Below are 19,690 nucleotides of genomic sequence, written 5' to 3'. Positions count from 1 at the left end.
TGATTACAGAAACCCAGACACCCATTCCCACGACAGAAAGATTCTTGAATTACTTGTACATGCCTAATGCAATTGGAGCTGTATTTACAGCCTGCAAATAGCTTCTCCTGAGAGAGCTAGATTTGGGGGGCTATGCAAAATTTTTCCTTAGTAAGGGCGTTTGTTGTTAATTGGAATAAAAAAACGCTCTGAGTCTTTAAATAGTTCTTTCTTTTCATGTTTGTTTGTAGAATCACAATAAATATTTGGGGTTCTGGATTGCCTTTGCCCACCATTTTCATCTATCATTGCCCACCATATAACTGACTATATGTGAAAACTCACCAAGAGGCCAAACAAAGAACTATAAATCTTTCTAGCTCATGGTAATCTCATGAATTCCTGGCTCCCAGCTGATCTATCAAGAGGTCATTTGGTTGAAAGCCAACTTGCCAGACCTCCTTCTCTTGTCACTGTTTTAATTTCCTCTTTTGCTAGCTTTATTCTCAGTACTGGTACATTTAAAAAGAAATAGCATTTGCATCTTTACAAGGAATGCCATTTTAAATAAGACATTCTTGGACAACAACAAAAAAGACTCTCTGTCTCTGAGGATGTGTCTTGACAACTTGGTTTTAGTGTTTGGGAACACATACCACTTTGTTCAGTTCAGTACAAGCAGATAGTTTCAGACCACTATTTAATACTACCCCAAGGAAAAGAAAAAAAAAAAAAAAGAAAAAAGCAAAGGGAACACAAATCATTGTCTACTTATCCCAAGCCTGGATACTTACTGTAGACAGAAGTCTTCTCCGTGTCTGATGGCAGAAGTGTTTTAAACACACATGCAATATCTTCTCCTGCAGATTTGTGTATAGTCTGACACACAGAGAATCAGACACAGGATGGGGGGCAGCAGTCTTCCAACATTGCAGCAAAGGACAAACTTCTTGCCTGGCCAGTTTTCTTTTAGCTTTCGTAAGTGAGAAGCACGTCTTGGCCATGATTGATCTAACAGTCTGGTTTTGGCTTTCTAGTCCTTGGTCTCTTTCCCAAGCTGGCTGTTGACAGACTATGGAGTATTACACATGGGTTTTAATCTTCAGGAAACATAAAGCATATGTAGCTGGCTCCAAATCACCAGCTCTCCCATACCACAGAAGAGGAAAGATGGGTTTTAGGGAAAGGGCTAGAGTACAGAGGTGTAGTGGAAGCTTAGAGTATTTGATACAAGCCCAGGCACTGCCATGATCCCGCTGAGACGGAGACTGAGACATTTAAAATTACTTGACCAATGTCTCAGCTATTTGAAGCTAGGCCAGCAGCTGCTTGGTCTCTACAAATATCAGAAAGATATCAAAAACGCAGCATAGTGATGTCTTTTCCTCTCCTCAGCCACAAGTATTTCCATTTACACTCAGCTGGTGCATTCAATCCAATATCATGTTTCATTCTTACCTGAGATGCAGCTGGAAATCAAAACAGTCCTTCAGGCAGAAAAAAAGGAAAACTTTTCTACAGATGATGTAATTTCTTTGTCTCCTCTCCCAGCATTTGTTGCTGTTGTTGTTCTTTGTGATGAAGGAAAAAAGCCCAAAGAACTCATTTGATTTGCTGCCAGTCAGAGGATGGCAATGCTCTAATTTGCTCACATTCAACCTCAAATTCGGGTGATTTGAATTGAATCCTGTCCCAGATTCTGCAGCTCAGGCGTTTTCTAGACTACAACTCTCTCCAGCCAACAGTGCCACAGCCCAGGGTCAGTAGCACCACCAGCCCAGCAAAGACCACTGTCGCCTCCTTTGACAGGCTCACAAAGCAGGGACTCTTTAGCAAGTTGCTTAGGAATTTCCCTGTATCTAGGCCAGCTTTTGACAGAAGAATTGCCTGTGGATATTTGCATCAGTCACAACACATTCTTCAATATAATCCAGCAACTGGCCCAGACTTTCTGTAATTAGACCAGAGTAATCCTGCCTCTTACAAAATCCATGTTTTTTCTCCTTCAGCAACTCAACAGGTGAGGAACAACCTCACTTATCAAGTTATGCCTCTGTCCTACTGTTATTTGATAGCTTTGGGGAGGGGGAGAGGGGGAATGTCAATAGTTTATAAGGGCATTCCTGGAAGAAGAAGCCAGGAAAGAAGAGATTTGTGGGAGTGTCAGAGCACTGTCAGATCAACTATATGAAGGACAGGATTTTGTACCTCCAGCCAGCAAACACATCTTAAGACTTTTTCACCCTCATGTCTTTATATTATAGTATTATTGCTCTTTATAGTTTAATAAGTTTCCCCATTGTTGTGACATGTGACAGCAGCACCTGTGTTGGTGGATGAAGCGAAGTGGGAACAATGCCTTGTTTTCTGTAACAAATACCTGTCAATTCTAGATTGACAATTTCTACTTAAGATAATTTACAAAAGGAAAGGTAAAACACCCTCTCCTGGGGTATTATGAAAAGAAATAACGAAACATTTGATATATGCTTTTACAAATGGAACAAAACCTAAAGCTTTATATTAATAGCATAAAAGAAAATAATGGAATGAAAAAAAATTTACACGTGACCTGATTGACAGTTACTACCAAAAAAAAAAGTTTTATATCTATGCATGTATTCTTATCTATAAAATAAATGTATTCATCTGGAATCTGGGTGAAATTCTTCATCTTTCTCTTCTGGACTGACCTAGAGGAGCCACAAACCACTCCAAAAGCCATGATCTGTAGGTGATGAAAGTGGCTTTGGCCTCCAGGACCAAGCTGTTACTGATTCACTCACTCATTGAACACAAGGCCATACATGTGGTTTCTATCAGTGCAGCCAGTCTGCTTATAGCATTTGCCAGAGCAGAGCAAAAGCTCTCATAGAAAGGTCTGGGTATGCTTTGGAAACAGACTGCTTTATCAGTGCCCTCCTTCTTTCCTCAGCTTTTGGGGATTTGGTGATGGAGTTTGGCTTTCTCAAGGTGCTGACCACTCTGAACTGGGCCCAAACAGCGAAAAACATTCCATGTGTCCCTCCAAACAGCCTGTGTTGGGCAGTAGCACACAGAGGGTGCTCTGAGAGACACGAGGAGCTCCCTTTCCCTGCTGCCATATGCTCTCCAGCACCCCGTGAAGCACGGCGGCCCAGAGCCCGCAGGAGCGCGCAGCGCCTAATGGACGCATTAACGAGAGGCCGTGTTTGCTGGAATATGGGCAGACAGACGGCGTGCCTCACAAACCTATTCTCCTAAACACATCGCTTCCCTATTTCCCACCTTCGGCAACTTGGAAAATGGGACTTCATTAATGTTATTCTAGACAAAGAGCAGCAGAGAAATGTAATGTTAAAAAAAGCCTATATTTTTAAATTGAGAGAGACCAATTACAAAAGCTATAAACACTTTAATCATTTCTCTGAACATGTGGAAATACATACATTGGGAACCTTTTTCATAGGAAATGCTGAAATCCTTTTCTTAATGGCACATTTTCTTAATGGCTTTACAGTTTCTCAGTTCATTTCAAAGGGCTGTTATTTGTTATGTGGACATAAGTTTAGATTATGGTTTAGAATGCTGAGAGATGTTTGAAAGAATTATCTTGTGGATGGTGGCAGCTACTTTTGCATTGCCTTCTGTTCTTGCTTTGAAATATATGGGGGTGGAGATACAAGGGGGTGGAATGCCTGTCTGCTAAATATTCCTCATAAAAATGTGGGGTGAAATCCTGTTCCCAGTCAAATGAAGAACATATCTGGCATTTCTTCAACTTGCAGATTTTATCCAGGTATGTTACTTTATTAAGTACTAAAATAAAGTTTATTAAAAAGGATATATCTATTATTTGCAAGTAGTTATTTTTACCTTGTGGTATGAATCTTTGATCTTTGAGAGCATAACGATAGTATGTGCAAGACTGAAAGAAAAAATAAATAACAAAATGTGGTGTATAAAAAGAAGTCATGACAGTCAGACAGTTCATTGCAGATGATGAAGTCAGAAAATTAGAAAACATTGATAATTTCTGGAAACCGAATACTCTATGTAAAAGATTAAATGTGGGCTACATGAGTGTCTTAGAATGATGTGGAGGTCTTGGATGAAATCCCAGCCCTGTTGAACACAATGGGAATTTTTCTTTTCACTGCAACAAAATCAAGTTTTCCCTTGCCCCTCACTTTAAAAGCATGTAGAGGCGCACTGGAATTTCTTCTTTGGAAACAAATCTTGCCTGGTTTAGGCATTTGCACTTCTTTCCTGTCCTGCCCTCTGCTCCATGTCTTCCAGAGGTCCAAGCGTGAGTTCCTTCACTACTCAAGTATCTCACAAAGGGAATTCTACCCCTAAGTCAGAGACAGTACTCATTCCCCAAATGGCTAATTTATACAAATTGCATTGAATAACTATCAACACCCTTCTACCTTTGGTAACAAGCCCATTCCAGTGACTCTGAGCACTTATACAGACTTGGGAAAGCCTGAATGAAATTTTTGGGAGGTCCAGCCAATAAACCCATGTTAAAATCCTTTTGTCCATATTTTAGTCTTCTAGAAACACTAGAATACTGAGGGGTCTTAGGGATGAAAAAAAATTTAAAAATGAAATAAGAATGGTATATTTGATGGCTAAATCAGCCTTAGTGTCTGGATTTGCCCTTACTTCAAGGCAAGTAGGGATTGCTAACACGGTGCCCACAGTGCTTATCTAAAGTGAGAACTGCAGCATCCTTAGGAGCCTCTGAGCTCAAGTGGGTGCTAGCCTTCACCATCCTCTTCTCTGGTTTCCATTTCACTGAAAGGAGAAGTAATGTGATTTCCTTCAAATTCTTAATGTTTGTAGTCCTCAGCATTTTAAACGTAATGTCTAAGACATTACTTCGCTGTTACAGATATTTTGCTTCTGTTTTTTGATGTAAAGAATACTCTAGGTCATTGATGTCATCTCTTCTATCACAAACCCAGATATTGCACTAACATCTCTTGAAATGATGAGGCAGACTTGATGTGACCTGTGGGATACTTCCTGTGAGGCATCACCCCTTGGTCCAAACCACAGACAGTAGACTTCAGCTGATGTGGACACCAATCTGTTAAAAGTTAGGTCTTTTCCCCCATACTACTGTGTCTGATTTCACAAAGAATGAAGAGCATTTTTTGCTGAAACACTAAAATCTGTAACTTTAATATTTTCCCCCACCACCACACATACTGGAAGTTCGCCTGGCTTTTGGAAGACAGCTACAGACCCCTCCGTATTACATGGTATTGTGGAAGACTATATCCCCTTGCTTTGTTTGTTTTGATCAAAGCCTCACATTACCTATTCTACTTGCACACTGCAGGCCTTTCAATACTTACTCTAAGCAGAGGTAGACGCAAATTGCTTCCTCATCTGCATCATGGTTATTGCTTGCTACATGCAGGCTTTCCCCATGCCCAGTCATCTCAATTACAGTGTTGACAGGGCAAACATTACCCAAAAATTTTAGGATAATTCATATAATTTTTGCAATTAATCTGCGGTTTGCACATTGCACAAAAGTGTTGGAATGGTCTCACTTGTTGGAGGATAGCAGATAAATTCCCCAAACGCCAAGCTCTAAAGAGCATATTCAAACAATGACACTGATCTTTGTCTGTGGGGGTAAAGACTGAGCCTGGAAACCAGATGTCCACCACGCTTTACACCCAGAGAATGAGAAGGCCTGTGTGTGTCTCTGTGTGTGTGCCCATGCACGTATGCGGGGGGGGGGGGAGGGGGGGCGGGGGTGAGAGGGAGAGAGAAAACCTTGGAAAGGAAGAAATCATTCTGTCTTTTAACCAAAAAAATAATTCTGAGATTGTGCCTCACATTGAATAAAGCATGCTTAAAATATGGTGAATTTGCCTTCCTCATTTAGCACAAATAATTCCTATATTTTAATCCCAACCTGTATAGCAGGATATTTCAATGACTTTTCTTAGCTGTTTGAAACAAGCTGGGAGGTCTGCAATATTTCATGTTGTAGTTCTTCCCAATAAATTTGAAGTTGGATTGCACATTGCAGCTGTGGGTTGCACATCTTAACAACGATAACTAGTGCAATATGAACTACTTCAAAACAATGTGTAAATGGTGCCTGAAGAGCCAAAAGCTTCCTCGTAGGCATTCACACAGCTTTGGGAATCCCTGTGAAAAATTGTGACTGGGGCAGCATGCAGCTCATGGAGAAGTTACAGGGAGTTCTCAACAGTGACTTGATGGATATCATTTGGAGAGAGAAGGGGGTCCAGTGGATGTGGGATGGTGGAAGATTCTCATGCCGTCCTGTCCTGGGGCAGCAATACCAGTCATAGTTTGGTGCATGAAAGCCTGTGCAATGCAACTGAGGATTAAACATTCACGTGAACACTAACGCCCATGCTCATTCTGCCTCCAAAAGTTGAGAAGAGCACCTGGCATCTTCCAGGAAGGGACCGGCAGGACCACATCCACCAGATTCAACAAATTCATGCTTCCTTCCTGAGGAATGATGTAAGGTGGAAGGAGTTTTATGAAAAAAGGAACATGCACCACTCACACAGTGAGATTGAAGCAGTAATTGGATTCTCAGGAAGTCCTGTATCTCTGGGACTTCAGTGAACATCTAAAAATGCAGTGCACAGCCCAGAGACATCTTTATCAATATACCAAAGTGGAACACAGAGCTCCTCATGTCCAAGAAATCTCCATAGCCATCAATAAGATTAGATAGCTTTATTGCTTTCATTAGCCAGTGTCAGATTTTTATGCCAGCTGAGGCACAGGTAAAGAAAGGATTGGCTTGCTTAAGATATAGTGCTCATGTGATTAGCCTTTCCACCCACCCCAGCTCATGATGCCATATGTACTCACATGACTGTCTTATAGTACTGCTCAGACACCTGTAATTTATTTCTTCCCCCTAATGTTTCTGAAAGGCGGGGAAGTGCCATTACACCCATTTCAGAAATAAGGAAAAGAAATCACTGAGAAGCTCAGCAGAGTCACCCCAGAAACTCACCCAGGATGAAAGAGGGTGCTAGAGTCCCTCCTTACAGACTGGCCAGGACTATTTCTTCTTAACATCTGTGTGTGATTTGCTAATACTCCCAGAAGCGCAGATGTTAGAACAGCCTTCCCTCCCACCAGTTTGCAAGCATGCTGGGAGACCCTTCCACTTTGAAGGTTTCAGGTCACATTTAGCCTAAATCCATCTTTTTGCAATCAAACAGAGAAACACCTGTCAGTTTTGGGGACCACACTTCAGCTTTAGGAGGTGAGGGACACTGAATATGGAGAGAAGAACAAAAGAACATCTGCTGGTGCTTGCCCCAGGGCAAGAGATCAAAGATCACCCTTTTTCAAAGGTGGTCATACTATCCATGAACATAAAACAAAAGACAAACTGTGATTGATAAGTACATTCTATCACTCCATAGACCCCTAACAACAGAGAAAATATTTATTTATATTTTCCTATATCCCTTTACTTATTGCATCTTTCCTCTCTCAGCCCCTGTCTTTTGATTTCAGCTTGCTTATTATTCTTTTTCATTATTGTATTCCTTACACTTTGGATTCTGGTTCATGTTCAAATTCTTGCTTTACTAGAAATGCAACATCCTGGTGGAATTAAAACCCAATTGGATTTAGAGTACTGCTTAATCTGAGCTCCAGTATCCTAGATGTTTGTTAGGTGCTGTGAACATTGTAAAATCTAATAATATTTTTCACCTAAAAAAGTTCCATTAATATAACACTAGGAATGAGATGTGCTGAGAGCCAATGGAAGCCAAAGGAAATCTGAGCAAAGCCAAGCTGCTTTTTCTCCCCTCAATCCCCACCGTGTCCCTGTGCTTTAGGTACTGCAGCACAAGTGGAAGGCCCTTGCAACACTAGGAAATGCTATACAGCTGTGATTTCACAGAACGAAACACATAGTCTTACCTCCTCTAATATTTAATCCAGATTTGTAGTTTCCCAGTGCGCCACTGTAAAATCACCCGGAGTGCCGGGGTCCTTCGGCAGCGCAGGAGTGCCAAGTCTCAAGGTGGCTGAGCTGAGGGTTATGTTTCAATTTGGCAGTGGAACACCGTTTCCATAGACAAATTAACATTGTTTCATTTCATTTTGACACTATAATGTCTTTTCCATAGACCTGCACTGACATTGTCGTGAAATCATTGCATCCCAATCAAGTGAATGGGAAATTAGCACCATGACACAAAACATACTGAGAAAGTAACCACAGCTTAGTTTATTTGTCAAACTGAAATACCTCAGCCACCTTCAAATGCATTTTCTGAAGCACAAGAAGACCCAAGTGCAGGATTCAACACGAATAAAACACAGCCTGTTAAATATGTTCCTTTCATTCAAAATTTAGGAAAGCTGCTACAAATGAATGGTCCTTACTGCTGGCTCTGCACATTAGGGTTCACGCCCTTCCTCCCTCCCTCTCTTTCTCCCTCTCTCAGCATTTCTCTTGGGTGCTTGCATCTGAGCTGAGGGTTGTAGTTCCAAGGAATCAGTGCAATCCCTCCATCCCTCAGCTGCCCAGTGTGCCCAGTGCAGCGAGTGCTGGAAAACTTTGTTGTTAGCATTTTGATGAGACTTGAAATGGAAATCATCTTGAGATTTCCATGGCTTGAGCTTGAGGACTTCGGTAATAATGCTACCATTGAGAGCTAAATTTGAAACCACAAAAATCTCTGTTTATAGGAGAAATGTCCTGTTTACCTTAACATAGAGAACAAGCAGGAACAGAAAAAAACCCAGTAGCCCAAATCACAGATTTCTTAAACTTTTTGCTCTCAGACACATCCTAACAATAGAAATCACATCCATCTTCTGGTCTAAGCATAATTAAAGTGGTCACATACCCAATATTCCTCTATGCCAATGATATACTAAGTGCTAGAATACTAACCAACATAACAATTTTACTTTCTCTTCATCCCATTCATACACATACACAAACATTAAAATAGTAAAGATTACACAGCAAGCACTCAGAAATGTCCAAATTTGCCTCTCTCATATGTATCATACACTATTACTCCACTCTTGATACCTGTCACATTTTTCTTTCTTGCCAGTCCACAGCAGACCTTTTACAACTCACAGAATTTGCTCTCTCCTCATTTCCCCTTCCAAGCCCTTCCCAGTGCCCCATTGCTTCCCCTCTCCACCTTTGTCTTGCCCAACCCATCCATCCCATCTGATGGAGGAAAACAGCCTTACTGCCCTGGGCTCTGCTTCTGTTACATTATCAGGTGAGAGGACCAGGTGACAAAGAATGGGTTTTATTTTGCCACAATCATATCTTTTGGGCTATTGGAACCAAAAACCCCTGCACCACTTCCCAAACTCTGAGATTACAATCCTGCCAGCAGGACTTTGGTTCAGTAAGGAGAAGCTTTCAGATAAGAGGAAGGCAGTACTTCTAAAAGTGGTGGTAGTCTATATCTTGTGCATCAGCTCACACCTTGTGCTCTCTTTTGAGCTGATGGGACCATAAACATCAGCATTTAACACTCATTCACCCCATCCATGGACCCCTGCCAACAAGGTACCCCTGGAGAGAGTTCAGCCAAGCTGATGCTTGAGTGGGACTGTGCCATAATCCTCTCCCTGCAGCCTGGCCCCAGGCACATCTGCTTGCTTATATTTGTGGAAGGGGAAGGAAGAAGCACAAAATGCTGGCAAAAGGTTAAAAAAATATTAATTTCCACATTCAACAACAAAGCAATTTTATGTCACTCTTACCACCTCAATCTACTCCATTTCGCATATGGAGGAAGTGAATTAGATTGAACCAAATTCAGTGTTTTAAAAATCATCTAGGCACTGCCTTTCAATTTTCAGTGAATTTTCCTCTTTGATGTGTTCATATAGTTTCCACTTACACTAGGCAAGAATCTCAGATATTCATGAAGAAGCAGCTGGGCCAACTCGCCTGTCACTTCACTCTCTTTCACGCTGCCCTGACAGCACGAAGCAGATGAACTCTAGTGGGTATCACCCTCTGGAATATTTCTCTTGCCTGATGGGAACCCTCTGTTGTCATCAGGCTGTTGGCCAAAGCACTGACTTGGGAGGTGTTTGCCTCTTCCCAGCTGGCATCAAATTACTGTAACAGCCTCTTGGGCTTTCTAGAATAAGTAGGAGTTCAGGATTAAACTCCTGCCCTGCTTGTAAGGAGTGTATCCAGAATTGCATTTCCCATATTCTTCCCACCCCTAGGGTGAGTGCTCAGAGGGAGCCAGGCTGTGTCACACTGTGGAGATTCATCCATCCCAAATGCCAGCCCTAGGCTCACAGTGCTGCCTGGGTGTCTAGGAGCAACTTGCTGAGAAGCTCCATACCCAAAAAAGTGAACATGTTCCTCTCACTCCGAGCAGAAAGTCCTCAGAAGGCAACCTCTGACCTTCTGGAACTATACTTGCACTCTCAGTTGCTTTTGTAGACAGAAACATTGTCAATAATGGTCTGTGTACCGTTTTACACCTTTACATCTTCTTGTGCAGTTCTAAGTGGCCAGAATAGGTGCACAGATCTTACTTGCAGACCTTGCCCTGACTGCTGTATGTCAGTTTGTTCAAAGTATTAGGTGGTGAGAGACCAATTAGGGCCCTAACTATAATTTCCAGTTCCTTCATTCCTTTACCTTAGCAGAATTACTCTCAGTTATAGTATATTCTAACTCTTTTGCATGGAGAATAAAGAAAAAAATCCAATCTGGCATTTGTGATTGTTTTGAATTGCCTTTCCAGCATTTTTTAGTCTCAAGTTTATGCTTATTCAAATTCTAGTTAGTCTGTTTATCAAAATCCTATGTGGAAAATATGCTAATTGGCAGAGAAGCCCTTTTTTCAGTGTCAGCTTGCTCGCATTGGATTCCTTACAAATGGAGCTGTAGTTTATTTTAGAGGATACCTCCCAGCCCACAACTTCCTCAGGTATCTGATGCAAACCAAGATGTGCACCCAGCTGACATCCTCCTGGGCTCGAGGTGATTCATGGGGTGAAACCACACTGTGATAAGTGCCCTGAAAAGATTACTAAGGAGGAAGCTTCTCAGAGCAAGGCTGTAAGTCGTCACATTGCTTTTGTTTTAAAAAAGCTAACACAAAGTTGCCACATTGATACAACTCTTCTGAAAATTGGTGCGTGTCTGTTCTTCATGACCTGTGCTGTTATTGTTTGGCTGGTAGCCTGCCTGTGGAGGGAAAGAGAAAGGCAAACAGAGAAAAGCAAAAAAAACCCCTAACTTAGGAATCATTTCAAGGCCTGAGATGTGGACAGGTTTGCCAAGAGATATCTTGGAACTGTACAAGGTAAACATGGTCTAAATCACCTGCTTTGGGAAGATAAGTACCACGAGTTCTCTAAGCTAAATGTACACCGCTGAAATTTGATTGAAAACTTTGCGATGTGAAGACTGAAAATCACAAGAAGGAGGCAGGCAGCGTTTAATCTCCTGTTGGATGACAATTCAAGATAGACTGATAGAGATACCTGCTGCCTGATAAACCAGTCAATATTGTAGATGGTAGATACTTGCAGGAAACAGACACTGCAAAGGAGGGGGGAAATCCTCAGTATTTTTATATTTTCATCCTGTTCTCAGCTCCCTATTAAGCAGGATGAGACTTGTATTTTCTTCTTGGAAGTTTTTGCACTTCAAATTCTGTGAGCACCCCAATTTATTTTCAAGGGCATGTTGTTTAAGGTAGAGTAACGTGTACAAAATGTATGCATGAAATCTTAGGGAATTCTTAGTGCCTGGAAACTGCAACATGGTAGAAACCAAAGGTGACAGATCCAGCCATGATTTTGTACTAATTTTCTATCTTGTCTATTACAGAAGAATTATTTGACTAAAACCTACTACAAACTGAGTGGTGGTGCTTAGTATTTGCAGTGGGTCTTTCAAACAAGTTTACCTGTCTGTGAGACCAGAAAGGAAAATGCAGGAAGTTTTACAAAGCATGGGGAAATCACAGACAAGCAGAAAACACTATTTCCACTTCTCTTTGAAAGGACTTGGAGAAGTTGCTGTATACATATTCTCACCACAACACTTCAGACTTTGTGTGCACCTATCCTTCGCGTTCTGTTTATTGAGAGAGCTAAGACAGCAGGCTTTCTAACAGCTCTCTGCTGCTGCTGTCTTACTATGATTTTCCTATCTTTTAATTAAAAGTATATTTCACAGCCAAGCCAAATGTTTCATAATAACAAGAAGGAAATGCAGAGAATAGCAAGGAAAACTTTTGACCTGCCATGGACTGAACATACTTTTTCTTGCCATGCAATGAGACTAAATCATCGTATGTGTTGCTGATGGACATTCATCATTATTTCTTCCCAAACTGAAGGCATATTTCATTTTCCTGAAGCCTGGATTTTGTCCAAGTTTTGCAGGGAAATGTTGCTGCCATTGGAGCTTGTTGCTGTGTGTCACCACCTGCTGGCAAACATCAGTTGAGGGTTTCTGTCTTGATTGCACAGCTAAAACAGTGTAGACAAGGACTTTTATCTTCCTTGATAGAAACAGATAGGTAGCCACAAACAGAACATATGTTATTTAAACAGATTTTTGGTCTTGAATGCATATATTCAGACCAAGCCTCTTTCTATAACATGCAATCTGGATCATGCAAACCATTACTCAGGTAACTAGCCCTTAACACAGGCGAAAAGATGCAATCGCATAGAAAAGGTTACCAGTATGGGAAAATGTTCACAGACAAAACTGAGCAGAAAAATAAATAACTAAAAAATTAAATATACATGGTAAATGCTGCTGCAATATTTAATTAAAAATAACATAAAATGAAAACATACAATAATTTTCTAGAGTTAGTCTCTCTCAGGTTTAAATTTCCTGATCTATGCTATTTATTTTACAGGTTTAATAATTGGAGTTTGAGCTTTTCTCTTTTTTTTTTCCCCCTGATAGATGTTTTTAAGAAATCAGACCTTTGAATATGAAAGTATATTTTGAAGCATATAATATTTATTCCATCCACTCTAATAGGTAAACGTGCGTTGCAGTGTGGGCTCTAATGCTGATAATTCATATCATTTATCTGATAGATCAGGAGCCATTACGGCCTGTTGTGTAAATTCATATTTTGGCACTCTTTAAAAAGTGGATTATTATTGACCCAATAGACCGTAACAGCTCCAAAGAAGCCATTACTGTCTATTGTGCAAGTCCTTCATGGCACATGTTTTATTGACCCTTTGGAGCCATCATGGTCTGTCTTGTCAATCCGGATGCCATACGAGCGTATTAAGGCTGCCTGCGTAATATCCGTGCAGCGGAGCAGTCGCATTATTGATGCATGCCCCTACAAAATTACATCTTGGGCCACGTTGGCCAGCTGGTTTTTACCTCAGGTTCCAAAACACCTATTGTTCTGGTTTGCGTCCTGAACTGGAGACAAGGGCTACAAAAATCACCTCAAGATTATGAAGCCATCACTCCTTTTTCCTTAAAAAAAAAAAAATAAAAGCAGGGTATACCTCACCAGGAAGAAACAAGAAATGGCTGTGGGTTTTCAGATCACTCCACTTCTTCTCCATGACTCCTTCTCCTCTCCCAGCTGCACACGTATAGGGCAGCACTGTATAAAGGAAATGCCCTTTCCTCCCTTAATTTTTCCCTAAGGCCACCTTGCTGGACAGCAGAGTGTCCGGCTTGCCAGTGCAGGGTGAAAACGAGCAGAATTTGCCCACTGCAAAAAGATGACCATCCTGCACAAGGCTTGCAGACCACACAGCCCTGGGCAAACGGGTTTGTATGCACCATGTGCACTGAGGGGCCTGGATCTGAGGGCTTTAATGAGAAACAGAAGGGACAAAAACAAGACCCCAGTGGAAAACCTGTCCTGAGGGAGTGCCTACTGCTGCTTCCAGGCTGGAAATAACTGCGTGGCCAACCCTGCAAACAAAACTCCTGCAAATCCTTCCTATCTGGCTGACCCCTCCACTGGGGAGCAGACATCTCCACCCTGAGCACCGCTCTGCCCAGCATATATCTGTCAAGGCAAGCACAGCTCACTGTCAGGATCCTGTTACCTGCAGACTGTCTCACTCCTTTCTTCCAAACAAAAACCACACAGAAACCACACAACCTAAGCCACCTCCAAAGCAACGTCTTCCTGGGGCCAAATCAAATTCCGCTGAACAGCCAGTGGGGTTAAGTTCAACCTGCAGCTGCCTAAATGCATGAATTATTCCCATGCCTGGCATAATAAAGATCTAGTGTTGGCAGTGCTAGCTTGTCTTATACATTCATAAATATTTATCCAAATATTAATGAGCAGAAAAACAATTTATTTCTTTTTTTCCTAATTGTAACATCAATTCTAATATATTTTGTTACTTAGTCACCTCACAAGTATATTGATTTTCTTATCCACCAATAGGTATTTAAATGTTTTACAAGTGCATGCCAGGATCCTGAAATGAGAACTGTGTTTGGAACTCATAGCAGGACTGGTCCTTTTACATTTATTTGGGGGGTTTTGCTAGCACAGTAGGAGCTATGCAATAAAAATTCAGCACAGAGGATGGGCAGTGGTTTTGTGCAATGAACATCTCTGAAGGCTTCTTCAGACAGTACACAAATGCAATGTACTCATGCAAAATGCACAGTGTTGCAGGACAGTGTTTGCTCCTATCGCACTTCTACACATATTTTCTTTCTCTTTTCATACCAACACACACATACCCCGCTCTTGTGTATAATATTGACATAATTTACAATTTCTGGTTGCAGGTGTGGGTGTCTAATTTCCAAGACAGCATCCAAAAACTTCACTTGTAATTTAGTTCCCAATTCAGCAGTCTGCTAAAGCATGTGGCTGGTTGAGTGCAGGCAGTGTCCCAGCAAAGCCAGCTACCTGCTTAGCCACCTTGCTAAATTGAGGCCTCACTTTTGATAGATCTCAGTGACTTTTCATCACCCACCTAGATAATGAAAGATGCAGGTAATCTGACCTTGCATAGTAACTGAAAACTTTTTCAGCGATATTGCTTGTGACAGCTGTATATTTCCTCAGAGGGGAAGATAAAGCCTCTGGTCTCTGCAATTCACTAAAAGAACACTTTACTAGTCCAGCATTTCCTCGTCTGTGGCTGGAAATTTTATTGGGTGCTCACCAACACCCCACTGTGCATTAATGAAGAGAACCACAGCAAATAACCTCTGGTGCTGATAAGTATTAGTCATGAAACCCTCTTCTTTCTGCATAGCTACCCATAAGCTCTCTAGGTGGCATGTACAAAAGATGGAGATTGTCTGACATTAATGGAGTTGCATTTCTGATCCAGGAGGATCATCTATTTCAGGCAGTTCAGAAATGACTCTCAGTGCCCTTCCAAATAATAAAAAAAAGTGGAAAGTGGAAAGTTTTGTGTGTCTTTTGTATGGACATATTTTGTCAATGCCTTTTATCCTGATAGTGGTTTATTTGCCATTATTGTGACAAAGAGAATGAAAAGATCTCCTGATTTAGCCAAAGTATGCAAAATCCTTTTGCCTTTTCCATAATAAGATCAAGAAGAATTTAAGTAGAGCTGGTATCAATAAAGTTCATACACAGGATACAATGTTTACCAAAAAAAAATATATTTTATAAATGGCAGCTTTACTTCTTTTCTAATTCACTTATTTTTAGAGATAGGAATTGATTTGTTCAGAGGAAAGAATAGCAGCTTCACCACCAGCTTCATGGGAGTTATATCCAATACACACTGTTTGCCTGTTTTGCACAGGCAAAAACCCAGTATCTTGGGTTTCTTTCGCAGTATCCTTTCCTTCTCTTTACAGGTTTCTGAGACAAGGAACAATTTGTAATGCTGCCAAATGAAGCCCCCACAAAGAAAGGGCATGGGGATCCAGCAGATCTCAAAGTCTATGAGGGAGCTGGGTCTTAGCTTAATTCAGGAGTAAGGACTGCATTCTCTGGGCATATTATGTACATCTCTCTGGTCCCCACATTAGCTGTAGGTAAGGGAAACTAGACCAGACAGCTTCATGTCAACACTGCAAAAAAAATTGCACTCATATAATGTCCCCAAAGTTCAGATCAGAAAAATGCATGGATCTTCAGCCACCATTGTCACAGTTTTTTATGGGTTATGAGTAGGAACTTCCAGTATCTGATTCAGTACATAGACTTATATAAAAAAAAAAAAAATGGTTGGGTGTTTTGTGTTGGTATTGCAGTGTTCCCATTCTGCTCACAAAACCAAGGACAAGCAAGCCTTTGCCTGGCTTTCTCAGGGCACACAGCCACTGAGAAAAAATACAACCAGAGCATTCAGCATCAGGATCCCCTCACTCATAAACTCCTGACAGACTGAATACACCAGGGCTGGAATTACTGGAAAGATGGTGATTTACCTTTTTCCCAACTGCAGACAACTCTGAATCCTGCCACAAAAGGCAAACAAAAAACCAAGAAAATATTTGATGACTTTGTGTTTTTCTATGACAACCAACATCATTTATGACCCATTATGTAATGACATGAGCATTATACATTGAAAAGCTGTCTAGAAAGACGTTGTAAATAAACATTTCTGGTTTGCAAACAGGAAGCCAGAGATATTACTGTGGAAGCTGAGAGGATGGGGTTAGATTCTTGAAACATGAGTGATTTGTTTTTTCCTTCCATCTCTCCCAAACTCATGGTGCAGTCATATTGTTATTAGCTAATGCATGTCATTTTCTCTCCACTGTTATAGCTAAAATATAACTCTGAAAAAAAAATGAACAGCAATAGAAAGACAGACTAGATAGATACAAAACAAGAAGGAAAAGTGGCAAAAAGCTAAAATAGGAGGTATAAAGTATGAGGCTACAGGGACTCAGACCAAGTGCTGGAATAGTCAAATCTCCAACAGTGGCCCATTGCAGTGACTTCAGCCAAGGCACAGAATCACCCAAAATAAATATTCTGATGAGGGAAGCATCTTCAAATTCCACATATTGCATATGAAGGTATGTTCTGCCTTATGGGAGGTTTTTCTCAGACACAAGTATTCATCATAGCAGTTAGAAGGATACAAAGAGAGGTAATACTTTATACTAGCCTAAGTATTTCTGGAAAAAAACCCATGGTTTGGGTCTCAAAAATCTTCTTTGAGGCTAAGCCAAGCTTCAAGCTAGGCTTTGGTGATTCGTTTCTAGACCTGAAGAAGGGTCTGTACATTCAAAATCCTGTCTGGTTTTTGAGCTGTTTCTCAGTCCAGTAACAACCTCTCCACAAACTCTGCTCCACTCCTATCCTTAAGCCATTACAGCTACTACAGCATGGCTAACTCCCTGCCCCTGGCCTGAGTGACTGAGCAAACTCCTGGCAGCAGTAGGTTTTAGCTGGCCAAACCACACTCCTTCCTCCCTGCAGCCCACACAGGGGGTCACACCACCGACTCCTGCCCAGCCCTCCATGTCCAGGGAAGCCAGTAGACATCAGAGTTAGTGGAGGGCTCACCACCAGATTCCACCAAAGCAGGATTAGGCCCTTTCTCCTTTTGACATATTTCAAAACATCCCTCTTTTTCTGTGCTAACTGCTCATAACAGTTGCCCCATCCAGGCATCAAATAAACAATGGCTTTTTTATCCCGGCATTGGTGTTATTGTGAAGGAAGTTTTCAGTCAAACAATACCACTGAATAAAATCTTTTCTCCTACCAATATCATGTGACTTTTTTTTTTTTTTTGCTTTAACCTGAATTTCTAACCCATTTTAAACCTGCCATTTTTTCACACATTAATGGCAAGAAATTTTTTTCTTCTTCTTATTTCTCTGCCTTTTTCCCCCCTTCAGTAGATGAACTTTAAATGCAATAGTGTGCTCATCCTAAGTGACCCTGCCTGCTGGGAGTAATTGTCTAGAGGAGAATAGAAGAATATAAGAGCTTTTGTGCAAGGGAATAGAGAAGACAGACTTTATTATGATTCTGAATCGTAAGCCTGGTCTCTTTTTTTTTTCCTTTCTCTCCCTTTCTTTTTTTTTTTTAGGGGTGGGGGGGAAGTTCTAACAGCTGTTTCCCATCACAACCGGTGTTTGAAAGACACAGCAAAATTGAGTGTATCAGTATCACAATTAGTTTCACAGGCGGCTAATAACTTACTTGCCAGCCATGCCTGATTTAATCAGGACAGTCCTGATTTATGGTTGTTTGTCCCAGTGTCCGATTTTCTCTGCCAGTTCCAACACAAGGAGATGCATGCAGCCTGCTTCTGCACTCTGTCAGGGCCACCAGTTCACTGCAGTGGGCTTGCTGCACTGGAGGGGAAAAAGGAGGAGGCAGCCGAAATGAGAAGTCTGGAATCCTCTAACACAACCCAGGAAACATTCTTCTTCCTCTGATAAACAGAGCAGCTCACACTGGTGCAGGCATGCCAGGCTGACTTGTAGGGGCTTGTACATTTATCAAGGTATCTCACAGTGGCCTGCTACCCCCCTCTTCCCTTGTGACCTGGAGGAACCTCCTGGGTTAGGGTCAAGAGGTGATTTTAGCAGCACATTATCTCAAGCCTGCAAGGCCCTGAGCTGCTGCGAGTGAGTCTTCTGTCAGTGGTGCCAAATTACGCGTGGCTCATTTTTGCAAAGTGATCTACTGCTGCTGCTCATTGGGGACAGAGCTGAGACCATCCAACTCATTTTTCTTAGGACTGCAAGCTGGTCTGGAGGAAGTCCCATCAACAAGAGCCCGGCTCATGCCTTTCTCACTCAGCAACTCTGCTCCTTGGAGCTGAAAAAAATGTCCATGAGAAGCCATTTAATGGATCGGTTGTAGCACTTAAAAGATGAGATCTGAGGCAGTCTTGCCTGTGGCTAAAAAAGGGTAGGAAAAAGAAAGGAAGAAAACAGGTTTGTAGGAGGGTTTTGACTGGGCTGGCTATACCCCTAGTCTCCCCACTTAAAGGAAATAGTCAAATCTTTTCGTTAAAGAATACAGAAAACAAGCAAAGCTGTGTTATAGACAGGCATCTGAAATAACACCCACAGGGCTCTTCAGGGTAGATTTCTCCACAGTCACCTGCAAATTGCTCCAGAACTCTCCACATCTCTCCACAGCACTCTCTGTAATGGGATGGTTGCAAGACCAGAGCAGTGACTAATCCTCCACCAAGCCCACTGTCTCAGTTTCACCTTGTGTTCCCCAAAGTATGGCAAGATAAAAGGTCTGTTTATATTCACTGCTTCTCTCTGATGGTTTGGTTTGGTTTGGTTTGGTTTGGTTTGGTTTGGTTTGGTTTGGTTTTGCCTGTATTTCTGAAATGGAGAGAAGACTGAGGTCCAAACCCATAGCTGCAGTTTCTAGATGCCACTACTGTAGCAATAACCCTCAGGGATGTCTAATCAGGAGAGCGGGAGCACGTTCATGTCAGAGGCAGTCTGTGCACCGTGCTTGAGAGTGTTTTCAACCCGTGAACAGAGGTTTTTTGCTTTAGTTTGAAAGATTGTCACAGAAAATCCCTTGTGTCACCTGTTTTAAAAGATGTGTGTTACACTCATAGTTAGCTCTGAAACGTGAAAGACAATATGGGCCTTGTCATCACTTTCTTAAGTCAGGGATCCAGAAATCTCAGTCCCCTGGTTTGAAAGTGGGGGTGCAAGCAGATGCTTTGCACCTGCCATGTATGCACTGGGGGATCACACTGCAATGGCAGTGCTTATGGCTGC

This window comes from Lichenostomus cassidix, chromosome 2, assembly GCF_008360975.1.
Source record: "Lichenostomus cassidix isolate B80296 chromosome 2, HeHo_3.0, whole genome shotgun sequence".
Taxonomy (NCBI): Eukaryota; Metazoa; Chordata; class Aves; order Passeriformes; family Meliphagidae; genus Lichenostomus; species Lichenostomus cassidix.
The sequence above is the reverse complement of the archived record's forward strand: the minus strand, read 5'-3'. Positions refer to the sequence as shown.